This window comes from Ailuropoda melanoleuca, chromosome 1 (assembly GCF_002007445.2).
Source record: "Ailuropoda melanoleuca isolate Jingjing chromosome 1, ASM200744v2, whole genome shotgun sequence".
NCBI lineage: Eukaryota > Metazoa > Chordata > Mammalia > Carnivora > Ursidae > Ailuropoda > Ailuropoda melanoleuca.
Window position 1 is genome coordinate 120,593,597 of NC_048218.1, and position 20,866 is coordinate 120,614,462.

Here is a 20,866-nt window from a genome sequence, read left to right on the forward strand (position 1 = left end):
TTGCCAGGTTGGTCCCCGTGGTTTGCCTCTGAGAGTATTTTCACAGAGCGACTAACCAGCCTCAGTTCAAGCACCATGCCTTGCGGAGTCAAAGCCCATGTTTCCTGTCAGCGTGTGACTGTTAGTCCTTCAGCCCATCAACTGTGGGACACTTAGCTAAGTCTGAATTACCCCGCTATCATACCAAGCTGCTGCTGAGTTAGCTGTGCACTGGCCAGGAGTTCACTCTTCATTTCTGACAACTGGAGATTCCTTCTATTTACTTTTCCCCTCAGATGTGTTTTATAAACTGCTGTATTGTTCTAACTTATCCAGAATTTTTATGTTGTGGCAAGAGGTGCAATAGTTGAGGGCTCCACATGGCTGGAACCACTCAGAGCTTTACTTTCCATGTAAGAAATCACCACTCAGGGAAAAACATCACCAATCTATAATTACTTTTATGGAAGTTTATTAAAACATTGAATTTCCTCTATGAATAAAACTTGGAAATACATATATGAATGTGTTAGAATGGTACCTACACCTCCAAGTAAGAAAACTGTTCTCCATTACATCAGTCACTGTTTACCTTTTGTGTCTCAGTCGTGGCCACATTGTTCTAAATCTGGGTTTTAATAATGAAACTTTTCAAAATTAACATATGGAACAGCATTTTTGTTAAACTATTTACTTCTCATTTCTTGTTTCCAGGTTTAATTTAATATTATCCTTCACTGCAGCCACCATACTTTGTAGAAAATGCGTTCTCTTGCAGAGCCAAGGAAATGTAAAACAAAAATGACACACACACATGTCTCAAAAGTATCCATCTGTTCACTCACCCTTCTGGAATTTAGGAATTTTTTCATATACTAGTATGGAGACTTTTCCCCTTTAAGGCTCGTATATCTGATATTTTGTGGGACCTGGTAAATCCATAACATAGCATGAGATAAGTTCCAGGGAGTAAGATAACATTTGTTATTTACAATTCATTCAATCCCCTTGACAATTGAATGTTATTTTCACTTTAAGAGAAATGGTAAAATGAATAGGAATGAAAATTAAGTGCTGGGAGTTGGCAAAATAGGACCTGTATGTTGGTGAATATTGAACACAGGGAAAATGACAAGTGACAGCCAGCTAGGAATTATATTTCATGGGAAGGTACTTCATAGCCAAATATAGACAGAGGGGATTACTGCTCTTGAAATCCTGTTTTGGAATATTTCTTAAGATTTTTTTAAAAACTGTTTGTTTTCCCTATAGCCAAAGCCCCAGAAAACCCATAGTACTCCTGCTCCTTGCTCTGTTCAAGACCAGAGCTGTTGTGGAGAACACTGCCCCCACCCACCCATGCAAAAGTTGTATTTACTGAATAAACTCTAATTACAGCTTTTGCTGAGGTTGTGAGGTCGGGAGAAGCATGAACGCAGCATTCTCAGAACGAAAACATGAGGTTGGAAAATTTGATCTGCTGAATTTGTTTTCCCAACCCAAATATAGGTAGGCAGTCTATCTAAGGTATATAAATAATTGTGCATTTTTGGTGGATCTTCTATCTCATCATCATAAAAACTATGAAAACACTATAAAGGCCACTACTAATACATGAACAGGTTGGATTTCGGAAATACATTCATAAGTACAGGAACAGGAATGAAGTGAACTACCATCTCAGGAACTGGGAAATAATTTTGTCCCTTGAGAGTTACATTAGAAATCGATCCACAAGGGATTAGGGTCAGGAGAACCAAGTCACTTTAATAGGGTAGAACTAAAGGTTCTGATATATCTGTGGCAAGGGCATGCATGGATGACGTGTAAGTTGATGTAAATTTGGCAATTCATTGCTAAAATTTGAAGCATGGATCTAAACGTTGATCCAGCCAAAAGACATACTTAAGAATATATGAAGTGGGGCGCCTGGGTGGCACAGCGGTTAAGCGTCTGCCTTCGGCTCAGGGCGTGATCCTGGCGTTATGGGATCGAGCCCCACATCAGGCTCCTCTGCTATGAGCCTGCTTCTTCCTCTCCCACTCCCCCTGCTTGTGTTCCCTCTCTCGCTGGCTGTCTCTATCTCTGTCAAATAAATAAAATCTTTAAAAAAAAAAAAAAGAATATATGAAGTAATCATTTCAGTGCTGTCTATAGGGAAAAATAAAAAAATAACCCATGTTCAATGAGGTTGGTTAAAGAATTGTTAATAATTGTTAATAATTATTTATAACTGTTAATAATTACAAAACAATTTATAGAATAGTTCATGCAACACAGGAAAATGCATCCGTTAGCCTCTTTTCTTTTGTCTACTACTGCTTCTCCAGACTTTATCAGGTAGAGGGAATTCCTCTAGAGGGAAACTTAGGGATCCCTATATTTTGTTTCATTTTTAAAATCATTCTTAGCATGTAATTCTCTAAACTTAGAACTTGGTTTTAAGAGAAAATGTCTCTATCTAACTTGGGCCCTCTGGAGGTAGATGGTCTAGAAGGGCTGGCGGTTCTTTATGCCCCCCTCATGCCCTTCTCTTTTTCCTCACCTTTCCCCCATTTTCCTATTTTACAAACTGTGGCTCTGACTCAGGGTTTTGGTGGGGGAGGAGAGAGGTAAGGGAGCAAGAAAGTTTTTTGAATGGTTCTGTAATGAGAGGTACCATGCTCCTGGGGTCTGGCTGGAGGTTGAAGCTTTCTTTCTCTGCTAGGCCCTTCACTGGTCTTCTGGAGGCTCCCCTCTGGACTCATTTGATTGCATTTTCCATGACTTTGCACATATTCCCTAAAATACGTCATCATCCTCACAGCAGCCCACTAGACAGAGACTCTGTAAGTCCCAAGCCCTCCAGAAAATCTTCCTGGGGTGCATTGAAGATGGTTCCACCAGTTCTCCCTATCTGTGAGGCCACATCTGGCCCATAGGAAACACCCACATTCCTTTTCCCCAGAGGGCAGGCAGACCCAGCCTGGTGCAAGTAGCCCATCTCAGCTTTTAAGTTTTCTAAGCAGAAGTCAGTCATCAATTTACTAGGTCTCCGCAACTAAGGAGAACATGTATCAAATCAATTATGAGTGGTCCTTGAAGCTTCTCTCTCCTTTTTTTTTTTTTTTTTTTTAAGATGTTATGTATTTGTCAGAGAGAGAGAAAGAGCACAAGCAGGGGCAGTGGCAGGAAGAGGGAGAAGCAGGATCCCCGCTGAGCAGGGAGCCCGACATGGGACTCAATTCCAGGACCCTGGGATCATGACCTGAGCCAAAGGCAGACACTTAACCGATTGACTGAGCCACCCAGGCATCCCAAAGCTTCTCTCTTTTAACCAACAACTGGATGTGGAATGGAAAGCATCCTACTTCCCATCTCTTTCTGGTTGGAATGGGAATTCTTATATCCCACTAACTGCTCCATTCAGTGAAATATTTCTAAAACCTTTCCTAATCCCTATTCATGCTTTTATAACCTTGATGTGAGGGGAGGCCCTAAGAACTATGCAACTGATCTTTTAACATCTCCTTTGAAATTCCTACCATGTGGAATGTATTGTTTTCAACTTCCTTTGTCTTTGCCATGTATTGCATCTCTGTATCTTAGTAGAAACTACATGCCACATATGAGGACATGAATGGCCCTTACCCAATAACTCCAGACTTTTTGATCAGGGCAGTGTCAATGCTTTGGGGGAGACTTTGTGTATAGAAAGGGAATTCCTGAAGTTAAATTTGTGGGCAAGGTGTTATATATCCGAATTGCTGTGCAAGGCAAAAAAAAAAAAAAAAGTGAAGAGTATGATTCCTCCTTATAACAGGGAAAAAGGAAAAACAGAATGGGAAGGGGGAGAAAGTGCATGGCTGAGTAACATGGCTTAGAAAAAAAATTCATAGGAAAAGGATGTCTACTATTTAAATGTAATAGTCTTCACATCCTGAAGTGAAGAGGGCTACACATCAAAAAATTCCTCATTTGGATGATTTGTTGTTACTGTGGAATCAAAGAACGAACCTGATTTCCACTTTTGGGTCTATGGCCAGAGCAAAATAAAGCCACAGCTGTAGGCTGAACAGTAGAGAATGGAATTCAGAAGAAACAGGAAGTCAGAGTCACAGGTGATCATTAGAATGTGAGATTCTGAGAAGTTGCCAGAATCCTGAGAAGAGCAATGAAATGAAGGACCAAGGCATCTTATCTAGATAATAAGGAGCAGAGAGACCCATTTGACATCTGGCTTATACATATAAGTATACATATTAAAATATCTGGAAGATGTTAACTGTGGTTATTGCTAGATGGTGGGATTACAAGAAATCATTATTTTCTTTTTCTTTTTTTACTAATATATGTTTCTTAGGTTTTCTGCCATGTTTTTGTAATTAGAAAAAACAATTTTGACTAACATAATATAATAAAAAATTATTATAAAAAAAAAGAAAAAAACAATTTTGAGTTTAAGGGAAAAACAAAAGAAAAAATATGCATCCGAATCAGGTGAGTTAAAGAGATAGAAATCCATGGGCTCCACCTTAGCAAGTTCATCCTAGCTATAATGTGCTGTCCTGCTAGCGATTACATTTCAAAATGTAGAACAATAGATTTCTATTTTGGTTTAAATGTATATCAGTCTCTAAAATTAATTAACGTGTCCACTCAATGTACTTGCCAAAAAAAAATAAATAATAAATTTCCACCCCTCCACCTTGATCAGAAATATAGGCCTTGGAGGGGATGTGCTAGTGCCCTATCTCCTCCTGGGAAAGGGACTTGGGTCAGGAAAGTAGGCTTTCCCAGGAGAGGTAAGGGGAGAACAGTAGAGAGTTGTCACCTTTCCAATCTGATTTAAAAAAATCAAATAAAGAGGATGCCCAGATAATATAGTAGTAAGAGGTTGAGCTCTGAAATCTGCTTACCTGGATTAGAATCATGGCGTTGCCACTTACTAACCAAGAACATGTTTCCTAACTACTCTCATTTATAAAATGAAGGTCATCAGAGGACCTGTCTCATGGGTTACTATGAACATTAGCTCAGCTAATATGTGCAAAGCACTTGCCGCAGTGCTCAGAACATAGTAATGATCACTAAATGTCAGCTCTAAGGACTGGTACTAAGTCATGTAGCCCTGCTGTCATATAAACCCCCGTCTGCCACCCCCGCCAACTTGTTTCCTTTGTGGGACCTCACTCGTTGACTACCAGGAGCCAATACCACTATTTCTTGTCCAAGATGGGAGTTCTTGATTTAATGAAAGTCTTCAGGTTCAGCCTTTTGAGTCAATACTGAGCTTCCAGGTCACCCAGATATTTTGCACTATTTTGCAGTATATCTGCAGATGTATCCCTTGTTGTAGACTATAAAATTGCTGATATGAGATGTTTCATGGACTGTTTGGCTCCGAAGATCAGGGATGAAGGAGAGGATCTTAGCCATTCTTAAAATCCAAGAAAATAAAGCTAAGCTCTTTGAGAACTGTTTCTGAGATGCCAGCGTGTGCTTAAGTTTCTTCTGTCACCAAAAGTGTATCTCTTAGTGCATATGTAGATATTGATTTCTGTCAATCATCTATTTTTTTTCCATTCTCTGCAATTTGTTTAAAGTCCAAAGTCAAATAAACAAAACAAAACAAAAAACTTTCCCAGCCCAGCCAGGGAGAGGAGTGATTATATATAGGCTAAATTTGTCATTAACTCTGCCAGACAAATTCCCCAAACAGGAATTATTATTGGTCCATTTTAATGTGGAAGTCCGAGTTCAGATAAGATAACTTAACCAAAGGCACAGGTAGGAAAAAAGGACCAAATTTTTTTCTCTAATTTCAAGATGATTGCTTAATTTTTGGAAATAAGACTGGAAAAAGATATGTTCTTTCTCACCTCTTCTCTATGAATGGGAGGAAGAAACCAAAAATTATTTAACTTAGCACTTTTGAGTGTTACATTATCGAGAATGTATTTGAAGACTCACATTGCACATGAGGTTAATGGATAGGAGGCAAGAAGGGGAAAAAGAAAAATGAAAACAAAACAAAATGAAGCTTCAGGTCAAGGAAGTTTGGGTAATGTTGTATTAAACCAAAAGAGAGAAATTTATTTCTTGTGGGAGTTCTCAGACTCTTCTACATCCCTGTGTAGGTCTCCAGAATTATACTATGGAGTACTGTATTTCTCAAAGTCATCCGGGAGAGTTTTTAAATGGGAAATTTCTCCTCAATTAGTATTCCTCCAAAGTCCTACTCTATTCCCATTTGGTGAAACTCAAGTATATTTGACAGAGTGTACAGAACATTTTGGAGTGACATGGGAAGGGGGGCAAAATATAATGAAGTAAGTTTTCGTATAACCTGTTGATATTAATAGTAGAGTTAGTGATATGAAAAGTCTGAAAATGGTGATCCAGTGAAAACTGGGTGAGAAGCTTCCTGGATCGTGTGTGTGTGTGTGTGTGTGTGCATATGTAGCTAAGGATGTGTGTGTGTGTTTTAATACAAGAACATAATAACTTTTAGTTTTTTCATTGTTTATCGTCATGTTTTGGCTCATGTTCTTAGAGGAGCTGGCAGCATGTTACTAAGAAGGTGACACAAGCTGGTTCTTGAGGAATGATCCCTGTGAGATGAGGCAAGACAAAGCAACAAATACAAGGGAAAAAATGAGTGGAAGGGAAAGACTAGAGTAGCAACTTCTCAGTAGACAGCATTTTGGATTTTTCCCCCCATGGCTGTTGTGGGAAAACAGGGGTAGTAGGTTTTTTTGGCACTCACTTAAAAAAAAAAAAAAACCTGAAAGTTTTTCTTTTAAAACAATTTTAGATTTATAGAAAATTTCAGAAGGAAATACAGAGTGTTCCATGTGCCCCAGACGTGGTTTCCACTATTATTAGCATCTTATACTAATGTGGTACATTTGTCACAATTAAAGAACAAATATCCATATCTGTACATTATTATTAATGGGAGTCCATACTATAGTCATATTTCCTTGGTTTTTACTTACCGCCCTCTTTCTGTTCTGGGATCCCATCCAGGATAGCACGTTACATTTACTTGTCCTATCTCCTTGGGCTCCTTCCTCTTGGCTATGGTAGTTCCTCAGACTTTTCTCATTTTTGATGATTTTGACAATTTTGAGGAGTACTCATTAGGCATTCTGTAGAATATTCTTCAGTTGGGGTTTGTGTGGTGTTTTCTCATGATTAGATAGGGCTTATGGGTTTGGGGAGGTAAACCACAGAGATAAAAGTGCCATTCTCATCACATCTTTAAAGCTGCCAAGGAGATAGTGGCAAACTATGGAAAACACTGTATGTTCACCAAAACCTGTTTCTATTTTTACCTAAGCATATAGTTAGACTACATTTCTTATCCTCCCTTAAAGTTAGTGAGGCCATGAAACTGGGTTCTGGCTACCAGAATTCTTAATCTTTGCCCACAACAAACCTACCATGGATTTTCCACATTATTTGCTCATTCCTCTCGCTCTGGTCAAAAGCAAAGACTCCAGTGGAGAATCTAATACCTAGGAAATGGTAGAGCAGTAACAAAGACAGGTGCTGGGTCCCTGAATGACCCTGTGGAGCACAGCCCTAAGTGGCCTACAATGTGCTGTGGTGTGAATGAGAAATTAACCTTTGTTACGTGAAGCCACTGAGCTTTGGGATTCGAAGGAACAGAAGTGAACCTTCCCTCAGTAACACAGAGGTGATCAGGGTGAAACTCTGCTAGTCACAAGATGGTGAGGAATCCAACTACCAGGAAAACTCCCTGCCTACTCCCTTTGTCAATCTGGTCAGTCAGGGTGTTTTCAAAGAGAGATGCAATCTTATGAGTATCCTTTTGTTTCAGCAAGTCCTTTCAGCAAGTCCTTCCAGGCCAAGACCTCCCTGAAACACCAGACCTTCAACACCATTTATGAGGTGCTGTTCTAACTGAAAGCAGAAACCATGCTGATAAGAGGTCTTTCCTGAGCTTGTCCCTCTTGGTGCACCCCCATTCCTACTTCCACACATATGCAGTGTCCAGCCCAGGGACCTTTTGTGTCGTGAATGTTGTCATTCAAGGGAGGAAGCAGGAAAGGTATTTGGGGAATATATGTCTCTGGATTCTTAGGTTAAAACAGGCAAATCTAGAAATAAAGTCACTCCAAATGTGTTTTCCATACTGTGGAGAGTTCACACTGAGTCTGCCATGTCTCAGGGAGTTCATTGTCTGACAGGCCCTGCCAGGAGCCACCCCTGAACAGTCATGTTACCTCAATGCAGTTGAAAAGAAATGACCTGATGCCAGTGTCACCTGAAGGATGGGAAACTGAAACATCCATTTATTTCTACCTAGCCCAAACCTGGGTGATAGTAAGAGTCATCTGGAGAGCACTTAAAAATAAAGAAATTGGGGGGGGGAGGTGCTGCCTGGGTGGCACAGTCAGTTAAGCGCCTAGCTCTTGATTTTGCCTCAGATGGTGAGATGGAGCCCCACGTCGGGGTCTGCACTCAGTGTGGAGTCTGCCTCATATTCTCTCTCCCTCTCCCTCTGCCCCTCCCACTCACACTCTCTCCAAGATTCTGACTCACAGGTCTAGAATGAGGCCTGAGAATCTATATTTTTTTCAGTGTTACAGGAAGTAATAATCACCCAAGTTTGAAAACCTCTGCTTACAACCACTTTCAGTAGTAGTCTGACACGCTAATTAGTAATACGCTAATTTATTTCACTGAATCAGTTGCTTAAAATTAGCATGTACATACACGCGCGCGCACACACACACACAATCAAACCAATGCGAAGTAAAAAGTCTCTGTTCACTCACTATTAATTTTTTTTTTTTTTTGAGATGAGAACCTCTTGTCTGAGCTCCACCTCTGTTCCATTGTCCCTTCTCTCACCCCTTACTCCTTCAATGATCATCAGACTACTGGGGAGAAAAAGTCTTCTCATGGTCAATGATTCACATCAATATCTCCTGCCTACAATTGTATCTCTCCTTTAATTAAAAAAAAAAGTTTAGGCTACAATAATAACTTCCCTTTTTGTTTTAAAAAGATCACAATTTTAAATACTTCTTGAGAAAGGAATGGATTACCAGCATATGCTATACATGGAGTATCATATGCTATATACTTTCATTTGATCATCCTCAGTTTCTCCAGCCTGTTCCTACAGATGCTGTAAATGCTGGGTCTTTGATGTGTCTGGAATTCAGGAGTTTATTAGAAGTTTTCTTAGGGATCCTATGTTGCTATACAATTCTCCCTAGTTTCATTTTTCCTTGTTTAAAAAACCACATCTTTAGTAATCAGTTCAAACTGATTGCTAGGATTAGTGTCAAGTTTGGTACTTTCCCCTTCAGTGATTATCAGCTCCAGCCTGGCAATCATACCCCCACATCCTCTCAGTTCCCTGGAAGAAACTGGAACTCACTAGCAGAGGCTGGGATTCTCTAATACTTTTCAGATCCCTTTTATCATTATTTATTAGGGTTTTCCAATTTGGAAATTATGCTAATTGACTGAAAAGGTTATAGGCCCTAGTACACATAATATGTTACACACATATGAAAAAATATGAATGAATGAATGAATGAAAATAAAAAATCTTATCTGCTTATCCACACAAAGCTTCCTTCTCAGAAGCCATATTGACTCACTGACTTTCTCTGAATCAACATTAAGTCATAACTGTCTTGTTGTGTGAACCCAACACAAGTCAAATCAAGTGGTAGATTCAGTCAAGTGTTTCGGTTTGTCTTTGAATTGATTTATAGTTACACAAAGAAAAAAAATTCCTGAATGAAAAAATGATCAAAAAGAAAAAAAAAAAAAGAAAGAAAGGAAAGAAAAAAGAGGGGTGCCTGGGTCGCTCAGTTGGTTAAGCATCCAACTCTTGATTTCGGCTCAGGTCACAATCTCAGGATTGTGAGACTGGGCTCCACGCTGGGTGTGGAGCCTGCTCCAGATTCTCTCTCTCTGCCTCACCCTTTGTCCCTCCACCATCTAAAAAGAAAGGAAAAATGATCAAGGCTAATTTCATATGAAGTATGTTTCAGTTATCTGTGCTGTGAAATAAACTCAAAATGTAGTAACTTAAAAATATCACATTTATTTTGCTCACAAGTCTGCAATTTGGGCAGGGTTTAGTAGAGACAGTTTCTCTCTGCTCCACTGTGTCACTCCATATCAGCTGGGAAGGCTTAAAGGTCTCCATTTGGCTCTACTTGGCTGGCAGGGGTAGGGCAGTGTGGGGGTGGGACTTGGAATCATCCAAAACCCCCCTCACCCACAAGCATATTTCCCTGCTCTGCAGGAAAAACTTACAGAGCTGGGGGTTGGGCCGCTTGGGCTTCTCAGGCATGACTGCCTCACTTGGAGATGTGCTTTCTCCCCAGGGTGCTTCCAACAGACAGCTTGAGGGAAGCTGGACTTCTTATATATCAGCTCAGGGCTCCCAAGGTACTTGTGGAGAGAAACTGAGGGAGACAGAGAGAGAGGAGCTACGCTTTATGACCTAGCCTTGGAAGTCATGCAGCCTCACATCCGCAATATTTTATTCACTGCAGCCAGTCACAAAGGCCTACGCAATTTCTCGGAGAGAGGATTTAGACTCACCTTATGGTGGAAAAAGAGCAAAGTTATAGAAGAGCATGCAAGACCAGAAATATTGTTATGAGAGATTAGGAAGATAAATTATTGAAAACATCTAAAATTAATGTTTTCCTTTCTTTAAGCAACTAAATATGTCATGATCAAAATCTTATCAAGTAGCCACTTGAAATTCTGTCAGAATATTTGCCCTACTAAATCAGCTAATCACTGCAGACACACACACGCGCACACGCGCGCATACACAACATACACACATATAATACCCCCCCACACACACACACATACAAATGTATACACAACACTTTTTTATTATTATATTTTTATCTATGTCCTCAGCCAAAGCTTCTTTCTCAGAAGTCAGAACTGACTCACTGGCTATCAATGAATCCAAAATCAAGACACAACAGTCCCCAATGTGGATGCAGGCTGGTGGGTTCAGCCAAATTGTTTTTGGTTCGTCTATGAACTGGGTTATGGATCCCAAGAGAAGGAACTGAAATCATCAAACTAATTTCACATGATGTACTAAGAAGAACACAGTACCACATGAAAGAGCTCAGTGATTAGTTTACCAAGCCATCTTGCTCTATGTAAATGACCTGTGATAAATGACTGGTCAGCCAAAGGAGCAGAAATCATGTAATATTTCCGCAGTTTGAAGTGAAATGCCATTTGTATTTATCATTGTTCTGAAACAGCACAGTAGATTGCGTGGGACAAAACTCTCTGCAAACCCGTAAGTAACTTTTCGAAAAAAAATAACAATATAAGATTTTATCAGGGGTTTTTCACTTGCATTATCAATGGTGACTTGCAGATGGTGCTCAGACAACTGTGTAACTCACACAGAAATTTACAAGAGTTCTGAATGTGGAAATACTTAAATAAGGTCAAGCTCTCTTGCCTTTCATTTAGAATTTTCATTATAGATCCTGAGAGTCGAAAAGTACACCCTTCACTCTAGCATGATACATCTCCTGGTTTTGCATTTTTCTGCTTTATTTTAATTTTTCTTTTAGTTTCTCTGGATATAAGATTAGTGTAATTGAATGAATGTGTGGCAGTCTCCTCACCTAAAACTTAATATGAATCTTAGAGCAGCCCTGTCTAGAGAGAATGGAAGTAATCACAAAAATGAGGCTATTTGATATACTATTTCTTACAAATCAGTATTACTTAATGAATTCACCATTGAGGGCCTCAAATAGCTGCAATTTATCATTTTTTGAGCACTTGCTCTGTGCAGGTGGTGTGCTGACAACTTTAGGTAACATTGTCTTTCTGATAATGACAAATTTCTATGCAGCTGGTGTTATTATTCCTATTTTACAGGTAAAGAGACCACAGCTCCTAGAGACTGAGTAACTTGACCAGGATCACCGAGTTGTGGAGCTAGGTTGAACCTAGATCTGTCAGACATGAACTGCTGCCCTAAGCCATTATAGTGCACTGTCCTTTACAGAGACTTAAAAACTGCCCCCCCCAAAAAAAGACGAAGAAGAAGAAGAAGAGGAAGAAGAAAGAAAGAAAGAAAGAGGAAAAGGAAAAGGAAAAGAAAAGAAAAGAAAAGAAAAGAAAAGAAAAGAAAAGAAAAGAAAAAAGAAAAGAAAAAAGAAAAGAANCCCTTTACAGAGACTTAAAAACTGCCCCCCCCCAAAAAAAAAGACGCAGAAGAAGAAGAGGAAGAAGAAAGAAAGAAAGAAAGAAAGAAAGAGGAAAAGGAAAAGGAAAAGGAAAGGAAAAGAAAAGAAAAAAGAAAAGAAAAGAAAAGAAAAGAAAAGAAAAGAAAAGAAAAGAAAAGAAAAGAAAAGAAAAAAGAAAAGAAAAAAGAAAAGAAAGCAGGAAGGAGTTTGCAAAGTGATGGGAAGAANCAGGAAGGAGTTTGCGAAGTGATGGGAAGAAGCACAGCAGAGTGTGAGCTAATTAAGTCTGGAACCTCATGAGGAGTGTAAGTAAATACTCCAGAGTGAGAGAAAGTTCACTGGAACTAATGAGGGAGGGTCCCTGGGCCCTGGAAAGAGGCTGGTTTCTGGAAATTTCCACACCTGAGAAACTGCCAGCTGAATGGCAAATGATTACAATTCTAACAGTCTCAGTTTGGCTTCCTCGGTTATTGGTTGACCTGGGGCTGCACTCAAGAAAGATACAAGAGTGGAATTGAAGTGAAACAGGGAAAGAACAAAATATAATTCATGAAAGGAACTGGGTGTAATTCAGAGGAAAAACGGTGGTTTCAAAGTTACACTGTAAAGGGAAAAAACAAGCTGGCTTGGGGTTGGAACGGCAGACGTGCTCCCACAAATGCCTTCCCAGCGCCTCCTATGTGTCCACAAATGTATGTCTGTGCGTTTGTCTTCAAGGTTCGCTATATGTCGGTGGGTCTGTAGCAACTCTTGTACCCTGTCCAGGTTCAATGGCAAGGTGGGGGACTACTTACATTGTTTTCTGTTCCATGGGATTATAATTCTCTCACTTTTCTCACCTCATTTTATCTTACCTAGTTTGCTTTAAACCCTCTGACACGGTGCTTTGCAAACTTAATGTGCTTATGAATCACTTGGGAAATAGTGTTAAAGTGCAGACTCTTGTTTGGTAAGTCTGGGTTGAGGCCTGAGTTTCTGTATTTCTAACAAGCCCCTAGCAGCTGTGGATGCCCTAGTCGGGGAGCCACACTTTGCGTCACAGGATTCTAAAAAATAGAATCCTCCTAGCACAAGAGAATGAGGATGATTTCTTTCTCCCAAGAAAACACTTCTGTTTTGTCACTACACCCCATTTTCTGTATGTTCTAACTTGTGGCTGAGGCTGAGGACAGGATGGACAGCAGGTGTCACACCAAATCCCAGGCCTGTTCCCAGGCCTGTTTCTCCCCTAGTCCCTCCTCCCTTCGCCTGATTCCATCTGGATGGCTGGCCTTCCTTCCTCTCCAGAGGGAATTCCATTGAAACAGCTGCTTCCTCCTCATGTGTAGCCACCAGTGTTCTTATAGAACGGTTAGAATCTAGAGCTTGGAATCGAGCATGAGAAATCAGCTGCCCTAGGCTTCCACCCTCAGTAAGTAAATGTTTAAACCACTCAAAGGGGGAGAGAGGCCCATTTTCCTCACCCAAACCACCATCCTTTCTTTTGTATTTTCTTAACTGTTCACATTTTCAAGCATCAGCGTGGGCCTGGTTCAGTTCGAGACTCAGTCGTGAGGACCATATTTGGATTAATTTGGTTCCAGGTCAAACATTCCAATTTCACACATTTATCCCATGATTTCCTAATGCTATCAAATGACACATCGTTTTATTTTTTTCCCTTTGTTTTTCTCTTTCAACTAATTTATTTAATGGGTCCAAAATGGGTGATTAGACCATAAAAACATGTGGTATCCTAATTGGATTTTGAAAATGTGTAAACATGGCTCTCCAGTGGCTTCCTATTACCATCTGGACCAAATAGAAAACTTCTGACCATTGATTCCAACTTTCCTCTACCTACCCCACCCTGGTGCTCCTCTCATTTGTTGCTTCTCTTCTCCAGGGTCTCTCTGCTCCAGGGAGGCTGGGCTTGTTCTTTTTCAGAACCCTTTCCTCAAGTTCTGCCTCAAGGCTTCTGCCTGAACTGGTCTATAGAGGAGAAACAAGTCCCTGCCATTCATTTTCTACACCTTTCAGAAGGGTTTTCAGATGTTAGTTCCAGATCTATACCTTTAGGAATATTTCCAAAATTAACCTCATCCATTCTTCGGCACACTGTGGTCCTTAGTTTACTTCAATTATTTTGGAAAAAAAAATGTTTTAGTAATGTTTACTTATGTGGCTCACTGAGTCATTAACAGACAGTGACAGCATGCTTCTTCCGGGTTGGCTACTAATCCAGGCGCTGCAGATCACAGTGACCAAGCAGGCAAGGTTCGTAATATCAAAACAGTTTACATTCAGGTTTGGGAAGGTGGACAATGAGCAGTAAACAAATAAATGAACAATAATTTCAGATGGTGAGGAAGTACTTACTGTTGGGTGTTCTGAGGCTACGGAGCAGGGAGTCAGCTTACTTTTGGTCTGAATACTCACTCTGAATTCATAGATATGCACATCAGAGTTTGCATGTGGATAAAACATGTTGAACATGTCTCAAAGGAAGATTCTTCTTGAGACCGGTTATGTCTGGAAAAATATCACAGAGGAGAATGGTGATCAATTTCATGGGTGAAAAGGTGCTTTTCTGTATTCTTCAGTGTAGCTGAGTTTTAGAAACTTCAATGTCTCATTAGTTTCTCAAACTTAATTGGACTCATCTGGGGCACTTGTTTAAAATGCACACCCAAGTGTTCCAGTGCAAACTGACCCTTGGACTGTATGATAAAACTTTAAGCGATAATTGGAACACTGAGATGGATGGATGAATGAATGCATGGGAGGAAGGGTGGCCAGAAGGAAGGATGGGTACATGAATGGACCCAAAGATTTTTAGGCTATAAGTTAGTAGCCAGATTCACAAGAGGATTCTAAGCAAGTGGGCGTATGATACAACAGAGGCTCTATGACTCTAACTTCGTGCTGTGGCACTGAGCCTATGATTTGAGAAGATAAGCTTAGTTCCATCTCCTTCCTCTGTCATGAAGCAAATGCTTATTCTTTGAGCCCTAGGTATAAAAATCATTTTGAGAATGAATAATTAAAATAGACTGTGTGAAATGTAATCTTTCATTCAATTGCCCACCAAAATAGTTATATTTTTAGAATCACATATTTCCTGAATAAGTTACTTTTACCAATTTTGCTGTTATAACAAGATATTTAATACCACTGGAGACAAAGATAACCCCATATTCTGACAAGATCCTCAAGAAGCCACCATGCATTGGGACCAGACATTACCACCCCTCAGGGTGACTGAGAGGCAATAGGAGGGTCCCACTTTGAGCAAGCACCATCCCACCAGGCCCTCCATAGTCTGGGGAAGATGGCAGGAGAGGTGAGGTGCTTAGCAATGGCCTTGTGGGAATTGCAGTGCATGTTGTCACCCCTAATCGAGGGGCAAGGAAAAATGTGTTTCCTCCCTTGCAACTAATTGAGGGGGCTCTTAGAGAGTCATTCATAGTGACAGGGGCATCTGCAATAAAGGGAGACTGACATCTCATTCTCCAAGTGGAGGCTCCCTGAGCTTCCAAAGTTGGCAGACCTTCCCTCAACATGTTTCCATAGAAGAATAGGTGCTAGACTTTTGGGGGGAGCCCGATGTGTACCCATGAGGCATGGCACAGGCATACAAGAATTATGCAATCTGTGACCCTCTTTCAGCCTAGAAATTTCTGAAAGCATGAATATCAGAACTTGGAAGGACTGCAGCAGAAATACCTGGAAAGAGCAGGGTGATCTCCAACCCACCTAGTTTTGTTTTGTTTTGTTTTTCATCCCAGGCTGATGTGAAAGGGAACCCCAGCCTTTTATTGGCTCTACCTAAAGGACCTCAAACATTAGTGGAGGAGTTGGAGCCATGAGTTTCTGCCAGTAGCCGCCAAGTGAATAGCTGGAATGTCCACACAGGGTTGATGGCAGACAAGGCTGCTTTGGGGAGAGTGGAGCCAGCTTAAAAACACACATATGCCACCTATGTGACACCACTCGTAGTAGACAGAACCAGGAAGAATCACAGCAATGTCCAAAGGTTCCTCCCTCCCAGGGGCAAGTGGACATTTGAGGAAGGATTTCTCTGAGTCCCTAGCCTTCCTTCAGTCTGCCCGAGGAGCTGGGTCTAGAGGAGGGAGGGGATAGTATTGATCCAGAGCCAGATCTTGCCCCCCACCCTCTTTGTAAGCAGCCAGAGTCACAGCTCTAGCTGTAAATTGGATATGCAATTAAGGGTTTAAATTAAGCCACACTAAGTTTTAATTACCAAATGTGACCAGGAAGTTATGGAATACACCCAAGATTTTGTTAAAGGAAGAGAAAATAGTGGATTCTACATAGCACAATCGAACACAGAAACTTTAAAAAATACATGCAACTATTTCATTTTTCTTTGGATTTCAGTTGCAATTCCTTCAAGATCCCATTGTCAGAAGAGCCTTTACTTCAAGCAATTTTTGTTCTCTCATGGTCAAATAATCCAAGAATGTTAATTTCCCATTTCATTTTCTTACTTTTTGCATATTTCTGGGATTGCATAACGTAGTTTCACTCATTGATCACCCCACATTAAATCTTTCATCAAAAGTTCAAAGTCAAGTATTCGGTCATTTGCAAGAGAATCTATCTGGCACTGAAGACTAGGTCTCCAGAGTGAGGGGATTAGATGATGTGCCAAAGCATTGCATCCGGTTCCCTGGGTGATCTCCTAAGGCGTGCACACAGCAGGAACAATACTCCAGCCAGACTCAGAGAGGAGCACATGAGTTCCCATTTGGAACACATGCTTGAATCTACCCTTGTTTATATTTAGCCACTCTTGTATATATATAGCTTTACTCTGGATTAAGGGGGCCTTGACTTGATGTAAAATGCTTTCGGAAAAGCCTGTTCAACAAGGGCAATCTCAACTGATCAAACAGTATTGTGCAGAGTGATCAGTGCGGTAACACTGAGTCAAGTTAGTGTACAAGTCAAGGAAGGAGACCCACCCGTTATTTTGATATCATGACTCTTGAGCCAAAGCCTTTGTTTTATTGTTAACCAAAGCTAGAACAGAAAGAAAATGCATTTTAAAATAAAATAGCATTTGTGTTTCTGCTCTTTAATTTTAAAAATGAATTATGAATCTCTAAGCCTAGTATTTTTCCCTATCAATAAAATGAAAAATTCTTCTAGGAGCCTCCCTCAGGCCCCTCTTCTTCAAATTTATATCAGCTATATAACTAATAAAGATGTATGTTATAGTAGATCCCTTCACTTCAGTGGATAATTATGTAGCTTTCAGAAATCACTTCACAATCTTAAAATAGTTATTCTTCAATCAGCCAAGATATTCAATCAATAAATGCCATTCCATGTGATCATTGCTATGACTGCCAAACTATGCAATCTTAAAATGTAAGGAAAAAATAAAGAGCAAGAGGGGTGAATTTCCAGGACAGGACCAAGTATTTTATGGCAGGAGGCCTTTCAGATAGACTGGCCAGATTCCACATAAGTCCATTCATATCTGGAAGTCTTTATCATTGTCTTAAGCCTGGAAATCAATGACCATCATCCCCTGGGGAGTCTGAAACCTGAAACAACCATATTTCTTTAAGCACCTTTGCAAAAGTGCTTAATTTTCCATGAGAACTCACCGTTTTGACCTGGCTCCTTGAATTCAAGGAAAGGGCGGAAAGTCGAGTCCAATAAATGGATAACATTCAGGAACTTCAAACTTCATCATTTCTGATGGCAACCCAAAGCTTTTTCCATTGTAAAAAAGAAAAAAAAAAAAAAGGTGAGGTATTTTTGCGTTCAAGTAGCTCTTTCAAAGAGGGAAATGAGAGCACGCAGCCCTCTTTACCCTGGTGAGAGCCTCATATTCTATATCTTGTGTCTTTGTTTTGAGTCCAGCCCCTGGTTGAGGGTCAGCTAAGGGAAGATAGAATGAGGTTCAAATTCTTTAATTAGTTTTGTCAGTGATTCTCTATGGTTGGCAATAAAAGAAATACTTTCTGCGAGATCAGGTTCTCCTGCTGGAACTTTGGATAGGATAAAGCCCTTGAAAAGCCAAGATCATTTTCAGCCCATTGTTCGAGCCTGTCTCTGAACTGAGCTTTTTGCTAAGGAGCTTTAGAGCCAAGATTTTTATGTCATCTCCACAATCATGGCCCACGGCACCATTAAGAATGTCTCTTCCAGATATTAATGCACAGAGACCTGCCATCTTAGAAGGGCTTCATAAAACAGTGAAATCCATGAGCCAATTAGGAGAAAAAAAATTTTTGTTTAGGAATATTGTGAATGAACATTGCAGTCTGGGATACATATTTCCTGGAATGCTCAGAAGTCGAGTCCTCCAAAGAGAAAGTACTTACAAAAGGATGAGGGCAGCACACCAAAGACGCTGAAACTTGCTTAGAAGTCAACATTGGAGGGGAGAGGGAAAAAAAACTTTCACAGAGGCATCTTTGGAATAGTCATACCCTTTCACACAAGCAAGTTCTATTCTCTACGCGGAATCATTTTAAGACTGACCACTTATCCTGATACAAAGGCAGTAACCTTAAAAATATGTAACTGCATTGATAGGTCATGTACCAAAACAGAAATTCTTCATATAACATAGGATAAAAATATGATTTCAGCTCCATCTCGGAAACGGGACGTTGCAACCTCAGACAAAAATCCACAAAGGAGAAGTGACCATGTCTTTCCGACTCCTGGAGCAGCTGGAGCATGTCTAAAACGGACCACACCCGCTGCCTCCTCGGTGAGTCATCCCCTCCTCCTTCCTTGGGGAATACCAGCCTTACTTCCTGTCGGAGGACAAGGTTTTCTGTGGAGGCACCTTTTCTCTCCCCTCTGTGTGGGGTCATAAGGGAGGAAGAAGTTATCAAATGTTATATTGATATCTAATTTCACAAATGTTTCTCTTGGGCAGTCTGATTTTCCTCTACAGGTCTCTATCTACCCCAGATTACGTATCGGTTAGGAGGGAAACATTTGCTTTGTGAAGTTACCAAATCTCCTCCTTCGAACTTGACTGTCTAGGAAGAAAAAAAAAAAAAATAATAATAATAATAATAATTCCTTGTGAGTATCGCTTCTCTGATTTCAGGCACCAGATGACTCTCCAAACCATCTTGCATCCCTGTCATGTTCATCCAATAAGAGACTCAAACATCAGGACAGAACACAAGAGTGAAGAGAGAACATAGAAAGTAGGCATTTGTTTGCCACTTTTTTTTTTTTAAAGATTTTATTTATTTATTCGACAGAGATAGAGACAGCCAGTGAGAGAGGGAACACAAGCAGGGGGAGTGGGAGAGGAAGAAGCAGGCTCATAGCGGAGGAGCCTGATGTGGGGCTCGATCCCGTAACGCCGGGATCACGCCCTGAGCCAAAGGCAGACGCTTAACCGCTGTGCCACCCAGGTGCCCCTGTTTGCCACTTTTTGAGTAAATGCTCATCTGTACCTGTTTCTTCCAATGAGTTGGAATAATTCAGGGCCATGTCCACTGGTGTCATCCAACAGCACCATATCTTGGGAGCTCTCTTCCCAGTAGAAGGAAGCAGCCACTTGTTTTAGTGAGAAGAATATTGAGATATAAATTTCTTTTCACACTACACACATATTTTGTAGAATACTTGACTATATGGTGACTTTTCCATTCTATCATCTGGCTCTTAATTCAACAACTGTGCAAATGTACCCAGAGCTCAGGACGGATGGGAGTTGCAGCTCACCGATGGTCCCCGACGGCTATCTTCCCCCATACCCTGCCTGTGGGCATCTTGTTATTATCTGACCCAGTGGTATTTGTGACTTTGCCCACAACGTCACCCGTTGCTGATGTCTGCACCTCGGGCTGGCCGGTTAGTTCCCAGTATCCCAATTCTGCAGCAGAGTTTGAAGTTTTTGTGCTGGGTCTTGAAATTATTTCTCCTGCCCACCCTGCTTAGGATTGCTTGAAAAATAGCAAATAACAATAATAAGCCTGTCTTAACTTTGCCAAAAAAAAATTGCCTGGGACTTTTCAGAAGCCACATTCAATTTGTGAATAAATGAAATGGATCTTCTGGACCAACCATGACAATAAGCACTGGCCTACATATTCAGGGCCTGCAAGAAGTTGAGGCAATGGGCCTAATGAGAAGCAGTCAGCGAATCTAATGAGAATCAGACAGAAGGCCTAATGAGACATTTAACATGCTCTGCCTCTCCCTCCTCTTTTGTTCCGTTTTCATGGGAATCTGTGTTTGGGGAGCTCAGTTGCACTGGCTACAAGCAGATACATATGGCCTTAGTGGGACAATCCAGGAAACAATACCAAGACTTGAACATGGCCAGGACTAGGGAGGGTGGAACTCGGAAAATGTACCCAAAGGCCATGATAATGTGGTGAGGTGGGTTTTTAATTTACTTACATTTTAATTGTATCTGTGCCCTTTTCAGAATACTATGTAGACATAGAGCTATTGCAGATGATACAATAAACAGGCAGAGATTTCCATCGCATTACATCACTGCTCTGAGGGAAACAGAGATAAGGAAAGTATGCTGTGCTGTTTCTGTGGCTGACTATTGCCATTCAGAAAGAAATGACTGGAATGCAGGTGTTGCCCAAACGAGGATACCTAGAATAGTCTCCTTCTGAGGCAACGTTTCTTGAACACTAGGTGTTTTCATTTGTTGC

General features: G+C 40.6%; 1 long non-coding RNA gene across 1 annotated transcript; it reads right to left on the minus strand.

The window, feature by feature from the left end:
* Positions 1-9,907: 9,907 nt before the first annotated feature.
* On the minus strand, positions 9,908-18,768 carry LOC117803308. Its single transcript, XR_004626993.1, has 5 exons — positions 18,545-18,768; positions 17,822-17,929; positions 14,562-14,714; positions 10,273-10,424; positions 9,908-9,951 (listed from the first exon to the last, which is right to left on the minus strand). It is a non-coding gene; the product is annotated as an uncharacterized LOC117803308 (long non-coding RNA).
* Between the last annotated feature and the right edge of the window lie 2,098 nt (positions 18,769-20,866).